This window comes from Augochlora pura, chromosome 10, assembly GCF_028453695.1.
Source record: "Augochlora pura isolate Apur16 chromosome 10, APUR_v2.2.1, whole genome shotgun sequence".
In the NCBI taxonomy this organism is placed as follows: Eukaryota; Metazoa; Arthropoda; class Insecta; order Hymenoptera; family Halictidae; genus Augochlora; species Augochlora pura.
In genome coordinates this window covers 12,916,107-12,941,267 of record NC_135781.1, presented here as the reverse complement: position 1 = coordinate 12,941,267, position 25,161 = coordinate 12,916,107, and the positions used below count along the sequence as shown (strand labels likewise).

The 25,161-nt window shown below is 39.2% G+C and overlaps 1 protein-coding gene across 1 annotated transcript in view; it reads right to left on the bottom strand.

Annotated features, from left to right (window-relative positions):
* Positions 1-25,161, bottom strand: part of Scgdelta (sarcoglycan delta) — a 251,478-nt gene that overhangs the window by 96,484 nt on the left and 129,833 nt on the right. Inside the window, exon 2 of the mRNA XM_078192326.1 lies at positions 16,147-16,205. The gene's annotated coding sequence lies outside the window, so the exon portion shown is untranslated. The remainder of the gene's footprint in view (positions 1-16,146; positions 16,206-25,161) is intronic.

Genomic DNA, 25,161 nt, shown 5'->3' with positions numbered 1-25,161 from the left:
TTATTTCTACCGGAAACGAAGTCGCGCGACATTCAGCAAGTGGTTTAAATTTGTTTCGTCACTTTTAATTGTAAACCTTGTTAACGCTAGAGTATCGACATAATTATCGGAAATTCATTGTCTCTCTAGAACTGTTGAAAAGAAAATATTTATAAGAACATAATTTACACAATATGATCATACTGAAGTATAATTAAACTAATAAAATAATGAGGTGAATCTTTAATTATTTATTGGTCTTACCCTAGTTTCCTCGTGTTTATTAGAGAGTTCACTCGGACAAGTATCTGCTACAAGTTTATTTAAAATTTAACATTTCTATCGACTCGCTGAACCGAAGTGATAATTCTTTCCCATATCGGATAACCGTAATTCCATATTCGAGTTGAAACATGAAAAATGCTACTAGACGTCCAGCTATTATCCGTGTTTATAATGAATTTATAAAAAAAGCGATAATCTGCATAAATGTCAGATTTTATACATTCGCGATGGCCCCGCGCAATGAAATAACATACGAAATTAACCAAATTACATTTGATTCCATTTCAATTTTCGTTCAGCGGGACTCTCTCAAGGGAAAATCAATTTCAATTCGACTACCGCTATTGTGCAAATTATTCGACGGAAAAAATTAGTTCGCGACCATCGGTAATCAAATACAGCGACGCGAGCGTGATCCATTTTTAAACTGTTAATTTGAGAGTGCGTTTAACGACCTCGCGCAGAGTCACGCGTACGAAGCCGATATTCGAAGCGCGCCATTATGCCGAGGCGGCCGCGACACGACGCGACGCGGCCGAACAGGGAATAAAATAATGAAGCCTGACGCAACACGCAATATCCGTCGAATAGATAAAGGACAATCGACAGCGTTAATCGGGGAGAATTATCGAAAAACATCTGTCACGGTACTCGCGGCAATGGTACTGGAAACTGGTCGAGCAAATCGCGTCGGTAAACGGGCGTCCGCTCGCGGGCCGAGTAATAATACAATCTTGTCATCGTCTGGTGCGCGTGTCGTCGTTGATAACAATGCGTTCTGGTCACCTTTTCGGAAAACCGACTTCAAAATACAAACTGCTGCCCACCGATCGGTACAAATGCGCTTATTGGGAGGCTTGGAATAATTACTGATAATAAAAAGAAAAAAAGGGCTTGATTTTTTAATAAGAGAAAAAATTACAACTTCAAAATGTAAAACGATCTACATATGTTTATATCTTGACAATTATTAGAATAAAATAATTCATCAAAGTATTGGATGAATTAGCAAATGAAATATATCGATGTTAATATTATTATAAAGACGTTCAATGTAAACGATATTAATATACTAATTTCACGTAAATAATACGTGATTAATGCTAATAATACTATGCAGTTCGGCGTCACCACTGTGGTGTAACGCGCATAGTACCACCCAATATGGTGTAGTCTTCTGTCCTTGTTTTGTTTAAGTAACAATAAGTTCTTATAAATAATAAGTACTAATAATAAGTACTTGTCGCATCATTTGATCGACAGTCAATCAGATCGACCGACTTTCCGGTCAGCTAAAGCAACACCAGCTGATATTCATTTCTAAAACTATCAAATTAAAACGAAGAAACTGCCAGTATGTTCCAAGAACAAAAAAAGAAGGACAACAAATTTAATGTGCAAGTCTTGCGGATTTGCGTTACTCTTACAGGTTATTGTTTACTTCGTATCATCTAAAAGAGAAATACTGAGTAATTACCAAAGAAAATATAAATAAAAAACTATATAAATCAAACAAATTTTACATTTATTTTCATATGTATATTTTGGAAATTTCATGAAAATAGGGAGATAGGATTGAAAATTCATGAGAACTAACGATGAGATTAATAAAAGTTGATAATTTATAATCACCCGATAACCTTAAGAACAGCCGGCGACAAGCGAAGTAATCTGAATTAGTGCTACCGGCGCCAAGCGAAGGTACGAGACGTGCGGACGGCAAAGTGGTAATATCCTACTAGTTTTAGCCTGACTAAAGAACTGCTCCTTGCTAAAAAGCTGGCACGATTTCTGTTAAGGGACAAAAGAAGTATCCCGTTCACTTCGCTTGATCTAGGCGCCTGTAGTGCCCACTTGTCTATAACTTCCCGAAATCCACTTCTGTTGACAAATAGGAATATTATAAACCCCTTGCCATACCATTTTCTTTGCAATTACTAGGTTAGAATTTTTTCGATCGCACCAATTGCTTAGAAGGAAAAAGAATTTTATATTCATCGTATGCTTACATCTATTCGAATGTTTCAATATTGTTAACAAGAGAATAAAATTTGATTCCTATTTAATGGAACGAAATAACAGTGACACTCAATAGCTTCTTAACCCCTTGCACTATAATAAACGAGTCAGACTCGTGGTGAAAATTTTATGCTAGTTTTACGAAATATGAATATTATTAATTTCTTCTACGTCGAAATAAAAATAAATTCTTCTGTTATCAAAGTATAGAAACAAAGATAAATAAAGACAATACAGGAAACGAAAATTGTCTGGTCCTATTAGGAAAATTATTAAGTACGAATAAGTGCTGATCGTCGCAGCATGAAAGGAGCGATAGTGCAAGGGGTTAATAGAAATCTCCGTCACGAATCAGACTCGTTAACGTAAGGCAAAGGGTTAAACCAAACGATACGAGGAGCAAGGGGGATATGGTCGCATGGCGCACCTAATCACGTCTCTTGTTCAGCGCGAACTTTAGTCAATAATAATTAAAAGCCTGGAATTAGAACAAAATGGAAGAGGCTAGGAGACTACTGGAGAACGTGACGCTGGCGGGAATCAAGAGGCGTCGATTGTTTACAACCGATCAGGCTCGAGTCCCTCATTTCCTGGAAATTGCGGCTAACAGGAAGGGATCATTTCTGCCAATAAAGCTCGAGACACACGTGCCTGATTCGATTCGTGCTGGCAGCTAATGCCAAAATCGTCCAAGGTCGAAATTTTTCGAGTATCGTATCTTACACCTTTCCCGAACGTAGAAAATGATTGCAAATATGTAATGTTTTTATTTTTCATTTATTCTTAATAGGACTTTTGCCTATATAATACTGGGGTTTTTCTAATTGACATACCATTTTGTTCACATTTACAATGAGCAGATCTTTTGCGATTGTAAAAGAAGAAGAACTTTATTCCGATTGAAAGAAAATAAATTATTATTAGATCATCTCCATCACGAGTCAGACACGTTAAACTCTTACAAGGGATTAATAATAAATCTACCGAGCACTGAAAATAGCTGAAGCATATTGTTTTCTGAAAAGGAGAAGACTGAATTTATTCAGTACCTTCTTTACTTTTATAACAATGTGAGCTTCTAGAAGAGAATTTAATCTACTGTTGCCTGAAAAAGAAGCTTCGTAAATTCAAGAATATTATAAATAAAAAATGTGAGATGGTTATTGTTCGTTCTCGAAGTGCTGAAATTATGAAGACCCTTTTATTGGAAATGATTCAATTTTCTTCTATATAAATATAAGGTCTATATAAATACATTCTTTTCGTCGCCTTGATTCGAAAGACGACGTCCACGGCGCCGTTTCAATCGCTGTTCGCGCGCCAATCCGGCGAAAATGCCGCGACCAGCATCGATTAACCATCTGGCGTAATCGCGGAGCATATTGTCGCCGGATGATAGGTGATTTTCGTCGGTCGAAAATGAGCCGTGGTGCGAATCGATTAACATCGCCGACGAAAGTAATTGACATCGATGAATCCGGAGCTCTTGCCGACCGATGCTGAATACGAAGGAATCTAATTATCCCTCGGCTCTCGACCGAGTGCCATTGAAAAGATCTCTTGCGATCGGTGGCTACAAAGGGGGCGGGAGAAGGAGAGCTCGAGTATTCCACAGGAAAAGAAAGTTGTTTTCAAGGGAAATCGCCGGCCGGTTTCCCCCCTTTTTTTCGCTCGCAGTGCCGCGTCGCGCTGGCCTGGAGCCGGGAAAACGGTGTAGCTTTCAATTGTCGATAAATTGGCAAACGATTCGATAATTACTGCGGAACTTTCGCGACAAGTTTTCTAGAACCAGACACGAGACAGAGCGAGGGTGAGACCGAGGGTGAGACCGAGGGTGCGCGAGGCTGCGAGAGGCTGCTGGAGAATGGAGGACGCGGGCGGGGACGGGTAGAACCGGATGGAGGATCCGACTTCACGTTCGGCGAGTTCGTCGGCTTATTTTCCGAATGCAAATGCCCGGAATAATCCATATTTTACGTCAAGATGACACCGCGTTGCCGACCAGGCCGACGATAGCTTTTTCTTTCGTTCTCTCTATCGTTCTTCGCGCTGTCGCTCCCTTCTCCGCGTTGTCCCGCCCAAACAGGACGAAAGTTTATTCGGCAAGTTTGTCACGGAGTTTCGTCGCCTTTGTCGGCGGAAAAAGGACGCGCGATTCCCGACGACACGATTGACCCCATCCACGGATACGTTTGACGAATATTTTGTTCGCATTATTCATCCCTAACGGAACCATCAGACTGATCATGCCGCTGAGGGTCTGACTGTGACAAATTATTTTTGATATGACGATTCATGATTGGAGGGTGAGTATTTTGATATAAATCTTCAGAATTTATTATTTCAGAAAAGAAGCGTTTGTTATGAACTGTAAAACTATAATTCAGAAGAAATTCTAATTTTTTGGTTTATAAATAGACTCCGGATTTTTATGTAGAATAAAAATTGTTGACGTTTAGTGTAAGATGTTAACAAGTTAAAACAACTTGTATGTAACAAAAGGTTTTCAACCCAATCATTTTTGTCAATACAGCATAATATCCGTAGTCTGTTTATAAACTGGTTTTTAATTCAATTGTATATTTTTCTAATAATGTTGAGCGAAGATAAACGTATATAATCATCACTGCTATTATTGTTATTAAGTATAACTTAATTGTTAGATGTTTCATTATTTCTTTCACGTGTTTTTGATATTTTTATTTCTATGGAACACTTATATAATTATTAATCCCTTTAACGGAAACAAAATTTCTATTGACTATCACTTAAAATATAAATCAGGATTTTATAAAACGGCAATATTTTTTGACCATTAGAATTATATAACAGATTTTGTGTATTAAAAAATATGTATTCATAAACCAAATTGCGATGGGTACAAAATTATGTTGTATATGCGACAGAATAAGATAACAGAAATTATTGTAAGCAATATTATGTCAAAATCACAGAGGAAAGTGCTTATCCGATTATCGTACTTTATAGAACGCGCGAAAGTTAATTAACAAGCGTTTAAAACGACGTGGCCGTATCACATCGCGGAGGAGACGGATTCATTTAAAATATATCTCGTGAACGCAACTGCACTAACTAAGGCAACATAAAACCGAGTTTTAAACTTCTGCGTTTCACAAGAATGTATAACTCGACGAACTTGCACGCGATTCATCACGCACTCTTGGAACGCTCTTTCCACGATAAACTGGGACTTTGACCCAAGTACTTCGCTCCCCTCGCGTGAAACGCAAAACCGAAAACACACAAGCGCCCGGCAAAGTGGTAGTACAGTGTTAGATTGTTGATGGAAAGTTCGCGGACATATTCTACTTATCCAAACAAGAACCGAGTTCTAACAAACACGGTTCTGTGCCGTACAATTTTTCTCCAGACTAAAGTTTTTGCATCTCGAGCATCTCATTTAACGGTAATACGTTAAGCAATTATAAAACGAACTAGAAGATAAGATAAACTTTTTTTAATGTCATTCCATTCAGATTTGTTAGCATTTTTCTTAGCTTACGAATAATTGGGAAATCTCTAATCACGTTATGTTGGAACAACTGCAAAACTTTAACCTCTTAGGCACGGATGGATTTTGAGCGAGTGAAATTTTTAATAACTAAATTACCATTTTTCTTGGTATATATTTTTTTGATATAGCTATACAATATATTAGCTATATATATTCTTTTCTTAGAGTATTGTATATATTCACTTTCACTTTAATCGTTTACTTTAATAACTAATAATACAATTGAGCGCATCGTGCCTAAGAGGTTAAAGACCAGCATCAACTTTGACTATTATTGTCATTTTTGTAAGTTGTTACAATAAGACTACAAAAACATTTCTATGACTAATTGCGAGTTATTTGTCATTATATCTAATCGCATAATAACAGTCTTATTGCATTTGTTTAACAATGTCTTAATATGTGTAATAGTAGCATATAAAATGATATACGTCAGATTTACTATTATTTTTAAGGCAATTTCATTTTCTCGCGTCAATGGTACCGTATATTGTGGTAGTTTTGACTACTAGGTAAAGAAAAAGCGATTACGATAAACTCCTGCTCTGCAAAGTTATGAATCATAACTTCCGGCACTTTCCGCGTTTGCGACCGCCACAATCTAATTTTGAACCAAGGATAAATACTGTATCTACTGATATTGTTAGATTTTATATGTACACATATTTTAGTACGGTTTATACTGTTGATCATGTATGGAAGCATACTGCGTTTTTCTCTAACCGTTATTAAAAAATTGCGTAACTAAAATCGATCAATTGTCTATTCGACTTCTTTATTCGAATAAATATTCTTGAATTATTTGAATCGATAGATAGACTTACGAACGAAGTTGTTTGATTAAATATTTATCTAAAATAATTTCAAATAGTAATAGCTTTAAATATTGTTCACTTTCGTGGACCACAGTGTCGAGAAGAAATAAATGGTATTAGCGATCGCGTTGGACAGTGACGTGCTATCTCGTGAGTCTCGAAGGGATGGGTCAAGGATGAAGGACCAGCCCTCCTGTAATGGGATTCAACAAGCTCAATGGAGCAGGAGTGTGGCGCCGGCTGCCACAGGTAGTGCAGGAAACGCAGGGACGCGGCCTAAATTTACGTTTTGTTTATCCAGGTATCCGTACATCGAGCGGCGGGTGCAGCATAATGCTTCTGTGCTCGCGAGAACGTCTCCGAGTTTAACTTGGAAACAAGCCACGGCACTCGTATCGAGGGGTAAATCCGGAGCCAGCGTGTTCCCCGTGCTTATTGTTCGGCGACGTGCACGTACACGAACACGTGGCCCTCCCCGCATCAGAGGCGAGCCCTTATTTCCCCGCGAAATTATGGAGTGCCGTTTGGCGGGCTAATTGCTATTTTAATAATAGACGGGTGGAGGATAAGCTGCAGGGACGGGGCAAAGAGAAAGGAAAACCTACTCGGCCAAAACGAGGACCGTTTGAATGGCGGCGAAAGTCGCCGGATTTGGGCTGGCAACGCGCCATCGGACAGTCAAATGCATTTTGAAGCAATATGGCTGATGCATGTACGGAAGCACGTTGTTTGTTTGATAGTTTTGCTCGGGCACGTTCTGCGTTTCTCAACGAAATTGAAATCGAAATGTCGTTGATCCGCGGAGTAATGACCCGTTACCTCGCCGGCGTTAACTTCGCTGTTACCTGTGCCAGTCAAAGCTGACTCGTGGATATTAATGAAGAACTTTTAGGAGTTTGACGTTTTTGTAGGAATTATTTATTTCTCAATTTTCTAAATGTTTTCGTAATTATTGTTTTACCCTTATATGTCTCTGCAATCAGAATATTCCAAAAACATAGAAATCAGGTATGTAGCCAGATTTTTTCATTTCAAATGGGAAAAGTATTGCAATATTTTTAATGATGCAAGAGTACTTAAAGGATATTTACACGTCGTTTAAAGTTATGAAGATTAAGTTCCGATGGATTCAATTAATAATTAACATTTAATATTAGGATTCTAGGAAAGTTACTTAACACCGTTCCTTTTTATACCGCCGCAGTCATCTTATCAATATCCCTGCGTCTACGACGCCTGTCCCTTTCTTTTCTCCCCCTGCATATCATAAACCTAACCTTGTCATATGCTTATATTACATATCATAACCTAAATTGTGATATGCTTTCGGACGTTAATTATTTATTTACCTCACCAGAAATCTAAATTGCCAAACTAAAAATGTTTAAATACGTGTGTTATATTTAATATAAACTATTTAATATATTTAAATATAAATTAAACTTGAACTAAGTTAGTAAAATCTGTTCAAGCTATCAACCGTTTTCAAAACAACAATTTCACTGGGCCAATAAATAATACGCATAATATGTAATGTTAAACAAATCCATCTAAGTGCAAAATTCTCAAACACAAATACAAAATTGAAACATTAAATTTCGTTTAAATTGTATTTTTGCTAATGATTTTCGCATTCGATCGTAAGAATTAATCAGAATATTAAATAATTTTTTAAAATGTTTGGAAACCGTCTAAACCGTGAGAGAAAATTGTGTTTTTAGCCTCAATCCGTTATTACTAAGGAACAATGGGCTGATGCAGTAATCAGAGCCGCTCCCCGGAATCGATGAACTACCTATAATTGAAATAACATCGCTGTATTTTCTTTCAATCCGGCTGGATAAGAAGCAGCGGAGGCGTTCGATCTGTATCCAGGGATCAAGAAAATCGTTTCTCATCGGCACAGAAAATTGCAACGGGGAAATTCGTTAATCTTGCTGCGGGACATAAACAGAGTAAAATAATATTATTTCCGTTAACGAAGTTCGAAGGACAAGGATGAAAATTTCAGCCACCGTAAACAGTCGGCTCGAATTACACGATCAACATTCATAGAATCAATGATCCCGATATATATCCACTCGATTCATTCCGTGGAAGGGATTTCCATCAGTTCGTTAATTCGCCGGATAATGTTCGTCCGAGCTTTCTCCGTTCAATTCCGTTGTGATCTTATGAATAATTTTCTATCGATTACGAGGCACCGACATAATTGCCAGCACGACGACGGACAAACCGCTGGAACGCGCGGACTAGGTCCGCGGATCGAGTGAATTCGGTGCCGTTTTTCCGGCGGTCCTCGATCCCATGATTTCGCGACACGGGCTGTCCGCTTATTATTTTTTCCGCCGATTTCCGGACGGACGAAAATGAAAAATCATCGGAGCGTAGCTGGAACCGAATACGGACGAGCGTCCCTGGTGAAACGTATGGCCGGAACCAATTAAAAGTTCGCGGCCGCCGGAGCCAATTACCTATACACCAACGCGCTCCGAGAGAGAAACTGCTGGCCGATCCGGAAAGCGGCCGCGCGCGCGCTCGTCTTTTCGGGCGAATTTGCTCGTGGAACGACAAGCTCCTCCCGAAACCTATGCCTAATCGCACGTTCATAATTAATCGCTTGTCAGATACGTATAGAACGCGTGCGAGCTTAAACGCGCCACCGCGCCGGGCGCATCCAGATTCCGGCTCGTTTTGCACCGTGTACACGAAGATGGAGTGGCTGCCAGTCATTTAGCATCGTTCAGTCATTTGCCGACAAACCACGGGAATTCGGAAAGAAAATCGTCCAACACACGTTAATCCTGCTAAACGATTTTTGCTACAGATAGTGGGTGCCGAAATTTCGATACGCATCATTTCATCGTTGACATGTTCAATCGTGATTTCATCTTGTTATTGTATGCGAAATAATCTTTCGTTGTATTATAATTTATAATACTTTTTACGATTCGTCATGGATATTATTGCGATAGTCGCGCTTCTATCTCGATGGAGAAGATTTTAACAAATAAAGAATGTGATGCAACGTTTATTAATGTGAGTCGCTGATGGCATGCGAAGCCTCTTTGACGCTTCGAAGGTGGCGCTTTAGCCTCGATGGAGAAGTCATTTTAACAAATACAAAATCCTATACAGCCTTTTTTTAATATGAATCGCTGATACCACGTCAAGCCTCTTTGACGTTTCGAGTCAATTTGATCTTCTTATCACCAATCCTGTTATATAGAAACCCGGTTATCGATCCGGTCATCCACTTTTCCGGATCAACAGTGCAACACGCAGCTGTCAACCTCGTTGCTCGAGCTGTCATGATAATATCAACATTAAATCTTAGCTTTGATTACTTCCAAAATTGAATTCCAGAAATTGAAGTTTGTACATTAACTTTAAGACTACTGTAGACGCCTATAGGCGCTTAGAAATGAGTTTGTTTTTTTCCTGATATGACTGTAATTGTGTTTCGTTAACTATTTTCTGTTAAAATTGTTTCCACTTTCCATGTATTAAATCTAACGGACTATCTATTTATTGTTTATGTCCAAACACAAGCATATTTAAAATAAGGCGTATTACATATGAATCACACAACATGGTGGTAGAAAACACTACAGTTTAGTTGTTATTCACGAGACCTGGAAATCTGTTAAAAGAGAGTATTATAAGTGGGTCATTGTCATTTACGTAAAACTTGTAAGTTAATTGACGCAAAATAGCGAATAAATGTTTTTACTAAAGATTAGAATAATCTGTGTTAAAAGACTACTTAATTAAATGTTCTATATATTTAGTTTTTAAGAATCGAGCTTTCACTGTAGAACTATGAAGGTAGTACATATTCAACTTACTTACTTACTTAAAATAATAAATAATTTAATTTCTTACTTAAGAAACATTAAATATTTAACTTGGAGAAACAGATATTTTAAAATCGTTTATACAATTTCCGGAATATTAAAACCATATTTTCAAATCACATGTTCACGGTATACGTTTTCTCATCGCGTATTAAAAGGACGTACGAAATATCGCATATTTCATACTTCAACAACACAACGAAAAATTTATGTGTAAATTAATTAAAAAATGCTTATTATGATGAAATTAGAGGCACCCTACACAAACAGCGCAATTCGAATTATAATTCGCTGGAGAAAGGAAATACGGATAATCAAATTTCTGTAACGCAAGCTACCATTTGAGAATGGAATTCGCTTTGAAAAATTCTGCACGCATACGGATATAGCCGGCATAGTAAATAGAAGCGGCATGTAATAATCAGACGCGTAAACCAAATTCTATTACACGAGGAATATCGTGCGGCGAGCGTACCGTATGACACTCGCTTGCGGCATTCCATTATATGACGAGCTGCTAATAATCATATAAATTCCATTGTTCTGGTAAACTATTTAAAGTTCTGTATAATTTCGGCGGCGCGTAATTAGTATCCGGCCGGTAATAAATCTCGCAAGAAGCCTGATTGTAATTCAGACTTCGGTAGTCGTTACGGTAACTTTCCGAGTTTCCGGGATCGGTCTGTGTGAATTAATCACTGTTACCGAAACACGGCGTGCCGTTACGATAAAGATTCGAGTTCGAGAAGGGGGCGAGGGTCGAACGGGCATCAAGCACGGGGTAAAACATCGCGGCGCCAACGCAACGGCAGCACCGTTGTCTCGCCGCGCCGTCTATTACGTCGTCGTCCGCGTGATAAATGGTCGGCTGAAAAAATTGTAACGGAACCGCGCGATTCTTTCTCCGCGCAGCTTTTTCTCTCGTAACGCTTCTTCCTAAGCGACGTATAATTTTTCCTGCTGCTCGCAAATAAATATCGCGTCTGTCACCATTATCCTTGCACAAATACGTCTTCCTTCGAATAGCTAATGTTCTCTGTTCTCGACCCCGCTGGCTGGAATAATTGTGCTACTGATTGCTGCTCGCCGGCAGTCGCCAGTCTCCAGAAGTGTTTTTACAAATGTTTGAAAATCGAATCTTTTTATATCTACTTGGATTTTTTAAATTACAGTGGACTGGAATCATAGCGACGTAAGTTACAATATCCAAAATATTGACTTGATATGCAAATATATTTTGATATACAATTTATACATATTAAAATGATAGAAAGAAAGATGTAATGAATTATAAAGTTAGATTGACTAAAGTCTTAATTATAGCTTCGCAATGAACTGAGGACAGTTCATATTTATAATAATAAGGATATTTCTGATAATATAAATACAAATTCATATACCTTCTTTCGTGTATTTATGTTACAGTCTGCAAATAAGAGTATGATTCATTTAATACTGACACGATGTAGAAGTATACTGTAATATATAACACTAAAATAATATAGTAATTATAGTAAAACGCTGAACAATATCTCGTTTCTATTTACGAGTCTATTTGATCTCGCGACGAAATAAAATGACTCACGGTATGTTGAAATAGTTTCAATGTTTGCGCAGATTATGGATGCAATTCATTTTACAGTGCCATTGCCTACGATACGGTTTCATTTAGCTGAAAACATTGTCATGCAAATAGAACTGAAGCTTAGTACCTCTGCTTCATATTACTGTTGCACTTTTCATTATTGTTTCATCGTAATATCTCCTTTACTCGCGAAAGATGTTGTAAACGTGTAATTTTAAAAAACACAATAATGAAAATGATACTCCTATGAAAAGAACATAGAATCTAAATAAGCGTTTATTATAAAATGACCTGAAATTGTTGAGGTCGATCAACAGTATGATTTAATTCATGCACCTTCAGCGGGTTTAGCGTGAAAGTACTAATTGCTGAATGCGAGAAAATTGAAGATGATAAAGCGGAATGTGGTTAATTGATAGCACTTGCTCGGAGTTGCACTTGCTGTTTCCTTTTGGTAAAGTGCTGCGATATTATACGCTGAACTTTACATTCATCATCTGTTTAAGCTACTCGCTGGTTAAATAAGGCAGCCACGAACAGTGCTAGCGGCACTGTATTGCCTGCAATATCGTTATTTAGGGTGCTTCTGCAGACGAATTACGCTGGAAACACGGACGCATGTTTCAATGACAGCGACTAGTTGCACAAGTATAGCCGCTGATGTAACGTTGATATCGGTTAACTTTTCCACTTTTTCTTTTCAATTCCTATTTGTTATTCATACATCTAATTTCTATTATTTACACAGTTCAAAATCATTATTATCACATTTAACTATCTCGCAGAAGTTTCATGAAGTTTATAAGGATTCATACCATTTCTATGTATAAAAACTTGACTTTTTGAATACATTAATACTTCATGATACATTATAAAGGTTTTAAAATTGAGTAATAGCAAGCTGCTTTTTCAAGATTTTATAATCTGCAAAAAAGAAAGTTCGACCCTAAGGAAACTTCAGAAGCTTAATACAAAATTAAAGTCGAGCATTAAAAGTGAATGAATAATGACAAGATAGAATTTCTTTTGATTCTTTCTTAACCTGCTAATCTTTTAATATTGTTTACGTTTGACGTATTTATACGTCCCGCTCGGTTAACAGGATAATTTGAAAACGAATGATGTGACACCACTCCGTCAGGTTTAATAACAAAATTACGTTTATTATATGAGAAAGAAATTCAGTCGTGGTGAAATATATGTAGACACTTTTTAAATCAGGCGGAACAGCCTTGAAATTGGGTTTTTAAATTGAAATTGGACCAAACAATATAAAAATGCATGATTTGAATTTTCGTTATTTTTTCTGATAAAAATTTTATTAAACGCGAATTTCAACATGTGACGTTGTTCCAGTTGTAACCAGCTGAATATCCGACTTATCGACTTATCCTATTTCGCAGTTACTCTCAACACGCGTTCAGTTTCTCCGAAATCAATTAATATTAGATGTCGCTCAGTGTCGCCGAACAATTCGTTCCGCTCGCAATTTTCACTGGCAAAAACACAATGCAAACATACCAGCCATTAAATCCGGCAGCGTGTAAAGTGAGAAATTGCGATTCCTGGGCGAGCCGTGCAGAAGCGACATTGAACGGCGGCCTGCTTAACACTGCAACGTATCGTTTCACAATGCAGATTTCGCCGCGCGCATTATCTCCGCGGAGGCCACGGTTCGCCATTTTATAGCCCCGAAATGATTTTCTAGTCCCCAGTTTCGAAGCGGCGGTTAACACGCAAGGACACGTGACCGGACCGGCCGCCCCGTACCCAGCCTAGAAATTATTATCGTCCCGGCGAAACTTGACGCCGAGAATTCTATACGCGGTACCTATGTATATCGCGCGCGCGCGCGGGCGCGGGGGCACGTTTCACTTTTAGCAAAGCTCGAAATCCGTGACGTCCGGGTCTCGTAACTTCCGGCGTCTCGTGCCACACCTAATCAGACCCCGTCCGTCCCCGTGTGTGCGCGCAGACTCGAAACCGCTCGTTCCGATTAATTGGAACACATTGCACCTGGGAATCGCAGGTGTAATGAAAGATAATCGTTCTCGTCTGCTCGCCCTTTCGCCGCAGTTACATCGCCGCCGACACGAAACCTCCCGATTGTCTATTAAAAGTATTGCAATCGGCGGTGGAACTAACCGACCCCGGGAACAGGTTCGCGGTAGCAACGCGTTAAGGACAGCGCTGCGAATTGGGATCCCCTCTCTCTCTCTCAAAATTCTCTGCACGGTTCTTGCATTTGCCAAAGCGGATTCTTCTTTGAGTACTCGCTGAACGGAAATTATGAAATTTTACCGTGGAGCTGACGATCGATTATAAACTCTGCAGCATGGCTCTGGTCTCTTTCATTACAGATTTATTTCCCAAGGGTAGCAACCGTGTAACTGGTTGAACAATCCAATTTTTGGCTGCACAAATCAATGATAACGTTTTCTGAAGATTTGTTCGGAAGTTTCAAAGCGAAGCTCAAGGAATCGATGAACTTGCTATCGACTTCAGTGATATCCGTCACGTTATCGTACAATTGCAGTTACGACCAATCATGCCGACATTGTTCTTAATTATTTAACAGCATCAATAGATATTTCTGTCAATGTCTACATTATATTCTTTTAATCTACTTAAATATTGTAGGTAGGCGAATACTTAAATATTGATAACAGATCCATGAATATTTATTTAGACTTAAAAGAAATTATTCATATTTAATAGTTTGAAATTTTTAGAGTTAAGATTATTAGTTCTGCTTACAAAATCACGCCATATTAATTATTTTACATATATCATTCGCAGTTTTATTAAATATATCGGACTCGGACCTCCTTGTATTGTAACTGAGTAATATTTCTTGAAATTGTTATAAGCAATGATTTTATGTACGTGCAACTTTTATCGGTGAAATTGTTCCGATCTTTGTCGCATATTAATTTCATTTGCCTAATGAACAGATTATTTGATAACTGTCTGCGCGTTAACATGTTCAACGTTCGAAATATGCAAAATGGGCGGACGTTGCTGTACATCAATAGCTCTGAAAACCGTTCCGGGATCGAGTTAAGTAGTTTAGCATTTCGAAGATCCATTTTAGGTGGTGACGGAGCCAGCGATATTGCAAAATGGTGGAGATGGTACTGTATTTCGAAAATGGTCCCGGTGAACCAGTATCACGGTTACGAGACGCGAATATACTCGGCCATCAGCCGGAGCCGATATTGAACGCATAGTGGATGAGATTTCCTTAGCCCGACCAAATCCTCCCACTATTCGCGTGAAATGCGAAAGCGATGATATTTTTTTTCCGTCCATTCATTCTTATGGGACACCACTCCGGGCTGAAGTTCCATTTTAAATAACACCATCGTGTCTTCCGCTCTTCTGACCGTTCCCATTTGTTTCTCGGCATCGGAACGGCGCGGCGCGGCGCGGCGGAACGAACTGCCGACTACACGTAAGCTTACCGTTCGGCCAACGAGTAAAAATCCAGTTAAACATTTCAACTGAACGGGAACGAGCCGAACGTAAATGAAATGCACGGGAATACGTAAATTGGAAATAAAATATTCTTCCAAGCAAAATAGCCGCGGGCGATCGAAAAATCCGAGTTCGCGTCCCCACCCACTAAATCTTCCGTCCCGCTAATAGCCCCGAGAGCGGAAACTGACTTTCGTTTTCGAAAATTCATTGGCTTTTAACGTGACACACAGTTGTTGCAAATCGAACACCGGGAATGCCCGTCCCTTTCTTTCCGACGAGAGAAACGATGTAATCGAATTGCTCGCGGACAAAGCTGATTTCACGGAACGATGGTAATTCGGGCACATATTGTTGTCCGCGTAATTGCCCGGAGCAACGAGATCCACGGGCCGCGCCATTTTTCGAGGAGGAATTTGTTGCGAATTCATCGTCCGCTTCCGACAATCGGTAATCTTGGATCAGCAATTCGATGATCGTGGGACCGGAGATAGTACTTCACGAGACGTTCTCTCGTGTCTCCCGAATTCCCTTCGAACCTGGATCCCGTTAAATGTAATTAAACTTCGGCAACTGTAAAAAGCTGGAACTCACCTCAGTCTAGTGTTCCCCGAATGCGGCGACTCCTCGGGCGATTTGTAACTGTTGCCAGTCTGAAACACAAAAGAACTACGTTTTAGAAACCTTTCTCGAGCTCGTACCTGTTCTCTCTTTTCGACCGGTGTAAAAACCGGTGTAGTTTTCTGCACCGTATTTTCTTGTATAATTGAACTGTGTATCGGTCAGTAGTTTGGCAGAGTTCATTTCATTACATATTACAGTATTCTTTTTAATATGCATGGTATTACTTTTACTTCCTAGAAAGAACGAAGGTAATCGAATATAGTATACCGTTTCACTGTTCGAACATTGTTCTCAGAAGTAAGGAATGATAAAATATTATGGTTATACATTCGCCATCAATTAGCGTAGTCAAATATTTAAAAGACAAGCAAAATGTTGAACATTGAATAAACGGTGAAAAGAAAACATAAACTCGAAGAATAAAAGCGACAACAATGGATCTGAGCACGATCCTCAATTATTTGTTTGTAATATGTGCAGGGATATCCAACAATATTGTATGAAAAGTACGCCAATGTCAACGGTTGCTAATTAAAATTGCCACGACTATTGTAGGTTCGCTCATTTTTAAAGTAAATGCGAGATATAAAATTTTCAATATGTTAAACTCCACGTGTTTTAATAAAGATACCTCTGCCAGTGGGGCAGCGAGAATATTGCAATGTGCGAGTAATAAAAATTTAACTCGTATAATTTTCCGTTAGCTGATTCACGTTCCAGGAACATTGTGTTATTGCTAAAACGACCGAACCCTTTTTCATTTTAAAATCAGACACATCGAATTTTCTACGTGGAAAAAATTTGAATTAGTGACCCTCATCGTTTTATGCGACGTTTAAAATACGTCACTATCTACGAATAATTCTCCAGTGAGAGGACAAATGTATATTGAATAAAATAATATAAGAAAACAAGTTATATAGCAATCTCGAGAAATGACAACGTCGCTAATTACCTAAAAGTAGATAATACTAAGAAGGACATGGATTTCTTTAACAACAATATCTTCTAGTAAAATGGTCTAATTCACGTGTGTAAAAATCCGTAAATAACGATGGTCCTAGTTCGCAGAGCACATCTGAGAATTAGTTCCGTCTTCTGATAAGTGGATTAATTATCGTTGAATGCGATAGTGTCCTACGATGACCCATCGTAAAATGCAATAATCCGGGAAATGTAATGCTTAATGCCATCAAAACGATGTCCAGGGGTCGCAGCCGTCACAGAACAACCGTCTCCAGAAGCAATATACTTGTTCTCCTCCTCGGCGAGCCCGACCACCGGAAATCGCGCAATAAATCGTTTTCCGGAGTCGTTGACGGCATCGGCCGGCAATAAGGCCACTGAAGAAAACCGACGATATAAATTTCCTCCGTATTTCCGCGTGCAATATTCCAGGGAATATCGAATTTGTAGTTAACCGGTCGCCGTGTAACCGGCGTGGACGGTGAAAAACAACAAATGAAATCTAGGAACACGTGCCGGGATATATGGTGACGCAGAATAATGAGAATTTATGCCGACCAAATCGGCGAGAAAAGTTTTTGGTGGCGCGCCGGGTTATCGGAAAGGAGTAGAATATTTTGAAGGTGGGAATCGGGACGACCGGAATGCTGTCATGTTATAGTTAATGGATTTTTCAACCTAGCGGTTACCTGGAATTATTGCCTAATTACGTACGCTGTTCGATATAATATTTTAGTAACGAGGTTTTAACAACTTTTTATTTTAATATCGAATAATTAATAACGGTCACATTCGCGTGCACGTATATTTATTCAAGTAACAACCGAAATACTCCGCGTACGCGAACTAATTCCATTTTTTGCCACAAATTTTACGAAATGATATGAAGCCCGAACAAGATTTGCTAGGGTATTAAATCCCGAATCAATCTGTCAAACGCTCTAGAGCAAATAGTTCGTCAAATGTGCGTTTTATATTCAATTGAAATATCTAAAAATGTTGCTCTTCAAATACTGATCCATAAAACTTGACATACCTTCATCAAGTTTAATGACAGTTTTTTCGATAAAATTCTTTTAAAATTGTTGGAATTATAGAGACTTTCATTACGGAATTTTGTTAATTAAGGAAGAATATAGATTGCAATGAAAACGTCGAAAAGTTTAACCAGATTCAGTCCCGTCATTCTTATTGGGCAACATACGTCAATCAGTTTAAGTGCTTGTTAAATTTAGTGTTAAAGAAAATAGGAACGTTAAGCGGCGCGAATTTATGGAACGATCTAATAAATTTTTCGGAAATGAGGGTGATGGAAGCGATCGTTCTTTAGCGAGCAATTCTTCGTTAGCGGAAACGGGTGTATCGGGCGATTCGGGTGCCGTGAAACCAAACAGAGATCGGCGTTATCGACGATGTAATTACATTTCCGATCGCGCCAGTTATTAGCGGAATGATACAATTATCTCCGGAAGCGATTAGCGGGTTTGGATGAACGCGTCGTTTCTCTCTTTCGCTTTGTTTGAATGGAATTTACGCGGCGAGCAACCGGGTGACTGGTCAGGCCGACCTTTTTCCTGTACCAACGGTTTTTGCTCGCACTCGATACAGAAGTTACGCATCGAAAAGTCCGAGCGGTCGCGTTTTCTAAATCGCGCTAACGACGCGGATCGTTGTAACGTCGCCGGTATTAATCGCTATGGAAATTTCTCCGATCCTGAGGCACAATGGGGAGCTGGACGGTGGCAAGCATGTCCTGGATGCTGGGTGTCGCGTCCCAGACAATAATAATTGTTTCGATTCATACGGAAATTGAATAGCGTCCGTGGGTATTATCGAAGGATTGTTCAGGCCGCTAGTTACGCGTCGTTATTACGAGTTCAATCTTTTCGCTAATTGGCAAACGTACGAGACCGGCGCGGCGGCTCCGGAACACCCACAGCGAGTGTCAAGCGTCGGACCGTTGTTCGGCGAGCTCGCGGTTACACGCCGCCCCGCGCCGGATGAAAAAAGGAGGCGACGTCAATGTCAACCGGCGACGACGAAGACCGCGGCGAACGAGAGAGCGAACGATAGCTATAGTATTGACAATCCCGGGGTCGGCTCGAGCTGAGTCGAGCCGATTCCTAGCTATTATCCTCGTTCTCGTAACTCGTGCCACCTGCAGCGCAAACATTTACCTTGTAATCCGGCCCGAGCGCGTGGTAACTTTCATCCCCGGATAGAATCACCACTCAGTCACCGTAAATTCCACCCGCACCCTCCACGCCTCCGCCGATCCATCCGCGCGAGGGGAACGAGCTCCTTCGGTGCCTTCACTCAATTTGTCCTTATTTTCTTCCCGTCGACTTTCACTCGGCTCGAGTTAAGCGTTTCCGCCCCGCTCGCTCGACTTTCACTCGATTGTGCCCGAGCCAAGTTGCGCTTGGCCCGGCTCGACCCGACCCGGCCCGGCTCGGTCCAGACCGAGCAGTATCTTTTGGCACGAGACCTGCTATCGTTTTCTCTCTCCCCCCCCCTCTCTCTCTTTCTCTCTCCCTTTTCCTCTCTTTCTATTACTCTCTCTCTCTCGCTCTCTCTCTCTCTCTTCGCCTTCTCGACGTCCATAGTCGCGCTACAGGAATAAGAAAGAACAAAGGACTAGTAAGGTAGGTGGGGGACAAAAGATGAAGAAGTCGACGAACCAAGAGGGAAACGACGCCGAGGTCGCCTACTCGGTACTGAAATACGCAGCGGGGTTAAATGACGAGACACGTCTGAAGTTCACGAGAGTTCCGTGGCGGTAGACCAACGCGCCACTCAAGACACTTGGAAATAGTGGCTGAGATTTTCTCTACAAGATCTATAGAGCTTAATATACAATCAGCTTCTTTAATTGTACCCTAATAATACCAGAGATTTCGAGATGCACATATTTCTCACGCAAATAGGCATCTGGATATTCTTTGTCTTTTTTCTGTGTAACTCCGTTTTTCAGATATTAACCCTTTGCACTCGAGTAGTGATGCTGATGCGTCAGTAGGAACTGTTATATCGCGTATCAAATTTGTCATTGTAAAATTTATTTATATTTAAAACATTGTTGAAAATGTAATTGTTGTATGAGTGGCAAGACTCAATTTCATCTGTATAAAATGATACTGTAAGCGACAATAATTACTCTGGATTTGAAGTTAAAAAAGCTTCGAATGTTAACCTTTTATAATTTCTTTAATAAAACGAGACAATCGTGAAAAACTAGACCTAAAATCCTCTGTTTATATATCTATTATTTTATGGACTCCCGATTGAATTAATGGCATAAACTTCGTAATATAAAAGCAAACGTTTATGAAACCTTAAAGAACCCCTTAATTTTCAGAGAAGGACAAGTCGCAATTGTTCGTGTTATACTCAAGATTTATCTACGACTTCTTGATAATTAAGTAAAGCTCTCCTAAGTGCACTTTATATGCTGTACTCATCAGTCTCTATCATACATTACTTGGATGCCCCAGGTTTTCCCTGGAACGAACCAGATTATTAAGAGAAATTTCAAGTCACACCTAAACGATGACAACTGCCTCTTCTTTAAATTGACAATCTGTATGACTTGTTATAGTTTATAGAACTCTTCTCTTCATAGAACTCTTTATATATAATTAATTGTAAATCTAGTAGTCGTTACTGATTTCGCGAGTAATGCAACTGTTTGGACGTAACATGGTCCAGCCATTTTATGGGCCAGATTTCGGTTCCTCGACCGTCCTAGCGAGCACGGTAGAATCTTAAACCTTCAGCCATCAAGGCCCAACCATTTCCCGTGTCCAGCTTTTTAATGCTCCCTTGATATTTCATTTTCACTTTCCACTTCCTCTGCCACTTCTCCTTCCACCTTCCTACTAGCTGACAAATAAAAGGCCCGAAAGGGAGCGAGCGAGGGGCATTATTATAACAAAGCAACATCGAGCACTGTACTTCGACATCGCGTCGACAAACGCGACTTTTTGTACAACCGGCAACAACATTACATCCACGCGTCTCTTCATTGTATAGTTACCACGTTTTAAAATATATGTATCAAATACTAACTATCGGGCACCGTTTTAACAGGTTGAACGCCACGGGAGTCGCCGATGATCGGCACCTAACTTGGCCGTGACGCCATGGGGGCCACCGGTGACCGGCGTGCCCGGATTGAAAAAAACATAAAAAAGTTAGGCAAAAGACAACACTTATAATTTCTTATTATTATCATCGTTGATGTAGTGGTGTGAAGAAATGGATGCAGTATAAAACATTTTAAAAACATTTATCTATTGTATATAATATTTCAACATTATATGTATCGCTAAATGGAAATTTCATCGTGGCGCCACGGACAATCCCGGTGAAATTGGCGTGGCATTCAACCTGTTAACCGTTCCCGAAGTGACCGGTGTTGAGAATCGATATACCGAAACTCCCATCCAAGCACATACAGCGACCAATAAATGAAGTTATATTAATAATAATAATAATAAAAATAATAATAAATGTTTGTTTTCTGCATACTTTCATTTATTTTCAATCCAAAATTTTTATAATGGAAGAATCAACTTTTGTTTCGATTTAAGAAATAATAAGTTTATTACGTAGATTATGTTTTTACATGTTGTATTAATATATATAAAATATATATATTATATACATATAAAATATATATATTCTATATAATGCCTCAGTTGAATAATTTTGCATGTCTTCCATATAAGGACATATTTTGATTTGTGGTTCATGAGTCAGTTTCTAATATTAGCATATAAGAAAAAGTCTGGCGCTGTTAAGACGTACAATTATGAACACCAATTGAAAATTAAGCAGTTACCAAAATTTTTTAATTCGTAATTTACACTGAAAATATTTTTAAACTTTAGAAGAACAATTTCTGCATGTGTACATAGTATGTAGGAAAGCGAAATGATTTGTACCAAGAATTTACGCATTTCGGTAAGTCATATATTTTTAGCTTGACCTATAATATTTATGGTTGGATATTGGAATAGTTATATTTATAGTTATACATGGAAGTTGTCATATTGACAATTATATTTTAAAGTACTTTATTTGTTCCTATTGAATTTGATTTATTTTTTCCTTTCCACTGAAGACCAAATATTTCGAACCAGATAGATATTCCCTTTATATTGGAGGAGCAATATTCGGAAACACGTTTCCATTATACATAAAAATAAAAAAAAAAGATGTCCGTTTCATAAAGTCTGTATATATGGATTTTGGAGTACAACGCGAAAACTTTGAATAGTAGATTTTGAACAACACCGTCCACCATCGCATAGTTGCGACGTGCATGACCCAAATCGAAACAAAATGATTTCTAGAGAAAGTCTAAAATTGACGTAATGTATTATTATTTTAAAATGACGAAAACAGATTTAGGAGCATTTGTTTGCAAATCTGCAAACACGACACAATTCAAATGCATTTATGGAGTAAACAATAGTATCACACGCATGTAGTATTTTTTATTATCTACCGAATTATAAAGATAAAAGATTCGCATAAAACGACGGCGTATTTTACATTTTCATCGCTATCTCCGTAAGTGCGAATTACACAGTAGTTAAAAGTTTAATGAACTTAATTGCATTATAACTTAATGTTTGTACTAATTTCTGGGAATTTAAACTGTCCCCAGCTGCGCGACAACTTTGCTTTTCCATAAAACTGTGCTCATACATATTTAAATCATAACTATATTAGTACTACTTTGTAACGTGTCTGTACCTTTTAAAACTGCTCAGTTATGTACATATTGTGTCGATTTACCATTTTAGATAGCTTATTACGATTCTGCAACTTGACACTTTGTCCTATTAATATAATAAATAAAACCTATTAACATAATAAAATTTTCAATTATTATATTAAGTTAAAGAAAATCTATAAAATCTTTTTCATCATAATAATCTCACACTAAAGTATTAGATAATGTTACTAGGCACGACTTGTTGATACACGGTTTAATTCGTTGATACATAATGCGTTAGTTAAATATTATAAATGCTTCTTACAGATCATAGTGTTCTCTACGAGATTACTATGGAATTTCTGGAATTTCTGTCATTGATTTAGACAAATGAAATAAACACGCTAGTTAAGTAAGGTTTATATTCTTCCGCTTTTAAAGTAGGCTCCTCTTATGCTTCGTTTCTCTTTTCGTCGTTGTGGCGCTTTAATAATCTAAGTTGCTCTTCATGTGCACTGATAAAGTAACAACACACGTAAAAAACAAAAACGGGGCCCTGTTCACCTGGAATTCTCTTATTTGTTTCAGCCGTGCGCGAGATGCTCTTGAACGCATTTGCAGGAGCTTGTCGCAGCGTGTTATGACTTTGTGTCGCGAATCCGGCTTTACAAGTAGCCCAGGGAGTAGACACTCTATATGACAGAGCAATCGGCCAAAGAAGAAGAGTCACGCTGAAGTGGCGTTGTGTTTACAACTGAACCAGGGGCAGCAGGCAAAGCTCTGAAGAATGCCGGAGATTCCCGAGACGGGGTTAAACAGGCGGAAAACCCCGCGTCTCTACCTTGGCCTGCCTATCTGCTCGACCTACAAGTATTTTCACTCGGGATCCATTCAACCTTGCCTTCTATCCAGCAAGACAATCGTCCGGCGTGCGCTGACTGGTCTGAAATTTGCGAGTGTTCCCGCGGGATCAAAAGAAATTCAATTTTTCCGGTTATCATGCCGACAGTTTTGACGATTCATAAATTCTATTAGTACCATATAACGAAAACGTAATTGATCATAAAACAAATTATCTTAACAGTTGTGAGATATCAGTAACTATCTGAGAAAATTCCAAGCGTCAGGTTTTTAGCGAAACAATTCTGGATAATGTTTAAGAAACCCTCGAGTAATATTCAAAAAGGTTGTCAAGTTTTATCAACAATTTCATAACGTTCTTTCTACGAAGCACAACAGCGAGGAATCATTTCTGGATATTTCAAAGTTCTTCAAACGAGATTCTATTTATGAGAAACTCGTAAGAAATCGTGTTAAAAGAAGTTTAGAAACAATATGAAACAAGGGAATGCGTTCCGTGTTCTAAAAGTACCGTCTTACAGAAGGGTAGGACTGTACTAGTTTCCCAGCTCGCTCTGTGCCCTAAATAATATTATTTCTACATAGCCAAGGTGTTGAGAATAAAATGATTTTTGGTGGAGAGGAAATTTTTGTTACGAGACGAAAAATGCCGCAGGTTCGCGACAGGATTGAATAAAACCAAGTAGTTTAATCTCGTTAAAAACTGTTTTCCTATATAGCATTGTTAAAAAGCTGTATGTTTCGTGAAATTTTTCGACCGTGAAACGACAGAGTGTACAATCCCTTAACATTCGGCGAATAATGAAAAATCCAGCGAGAGAGGAGAAAATGACGGGGCGAAGGAATTCTGTAGGAAAGTAGATTGAAAATCGGGTCCGGGATAATGCGAATTGTACGTGGTGGTGGTTTGGTAGTCCATCGAACGGTAGCGTTGTAAGCGCGGGCTTAGAGTAGATGCGGAATCAGCCTAATCACCCGGAAGTGTCGCCACTGTTCACCGCTAATCCGATCGCAGATGTTTCTCTCTCCATTCAACCCTCTGCCGTTCCCTTCGCCCTTTCTCTTCTCTCTGCTGCCCCCTAGCTGTCCGTTACCTTGCCGCTATCCGTCCCTGTTGCTCCGTCCGTTCGTTCGACCTCCGGCCCTCTCCCCTCGCCGCGCTCCTCTATCAACCATCGTTCCGACCACAGTGTTTGTTTGCGGCTGCGTTAGCGAATCCTAATCGCGGTTGGCCCGTTTTCACCCTAAATCTGCCACTGCGTGAGGCCGGACTACTTGAATCGAATAAAACGCGTCCCGCTCGACGAACTGTTTAATCTTCCTGCTACGTTATCGCGGCCAACGAGGCCTCCTCGCAATCCAGCTCGCTCCTATCATCTCTCTGAATTGACAGTGACGCGAGGACATGCGCCGACTTACCAGTTGTAAACTGA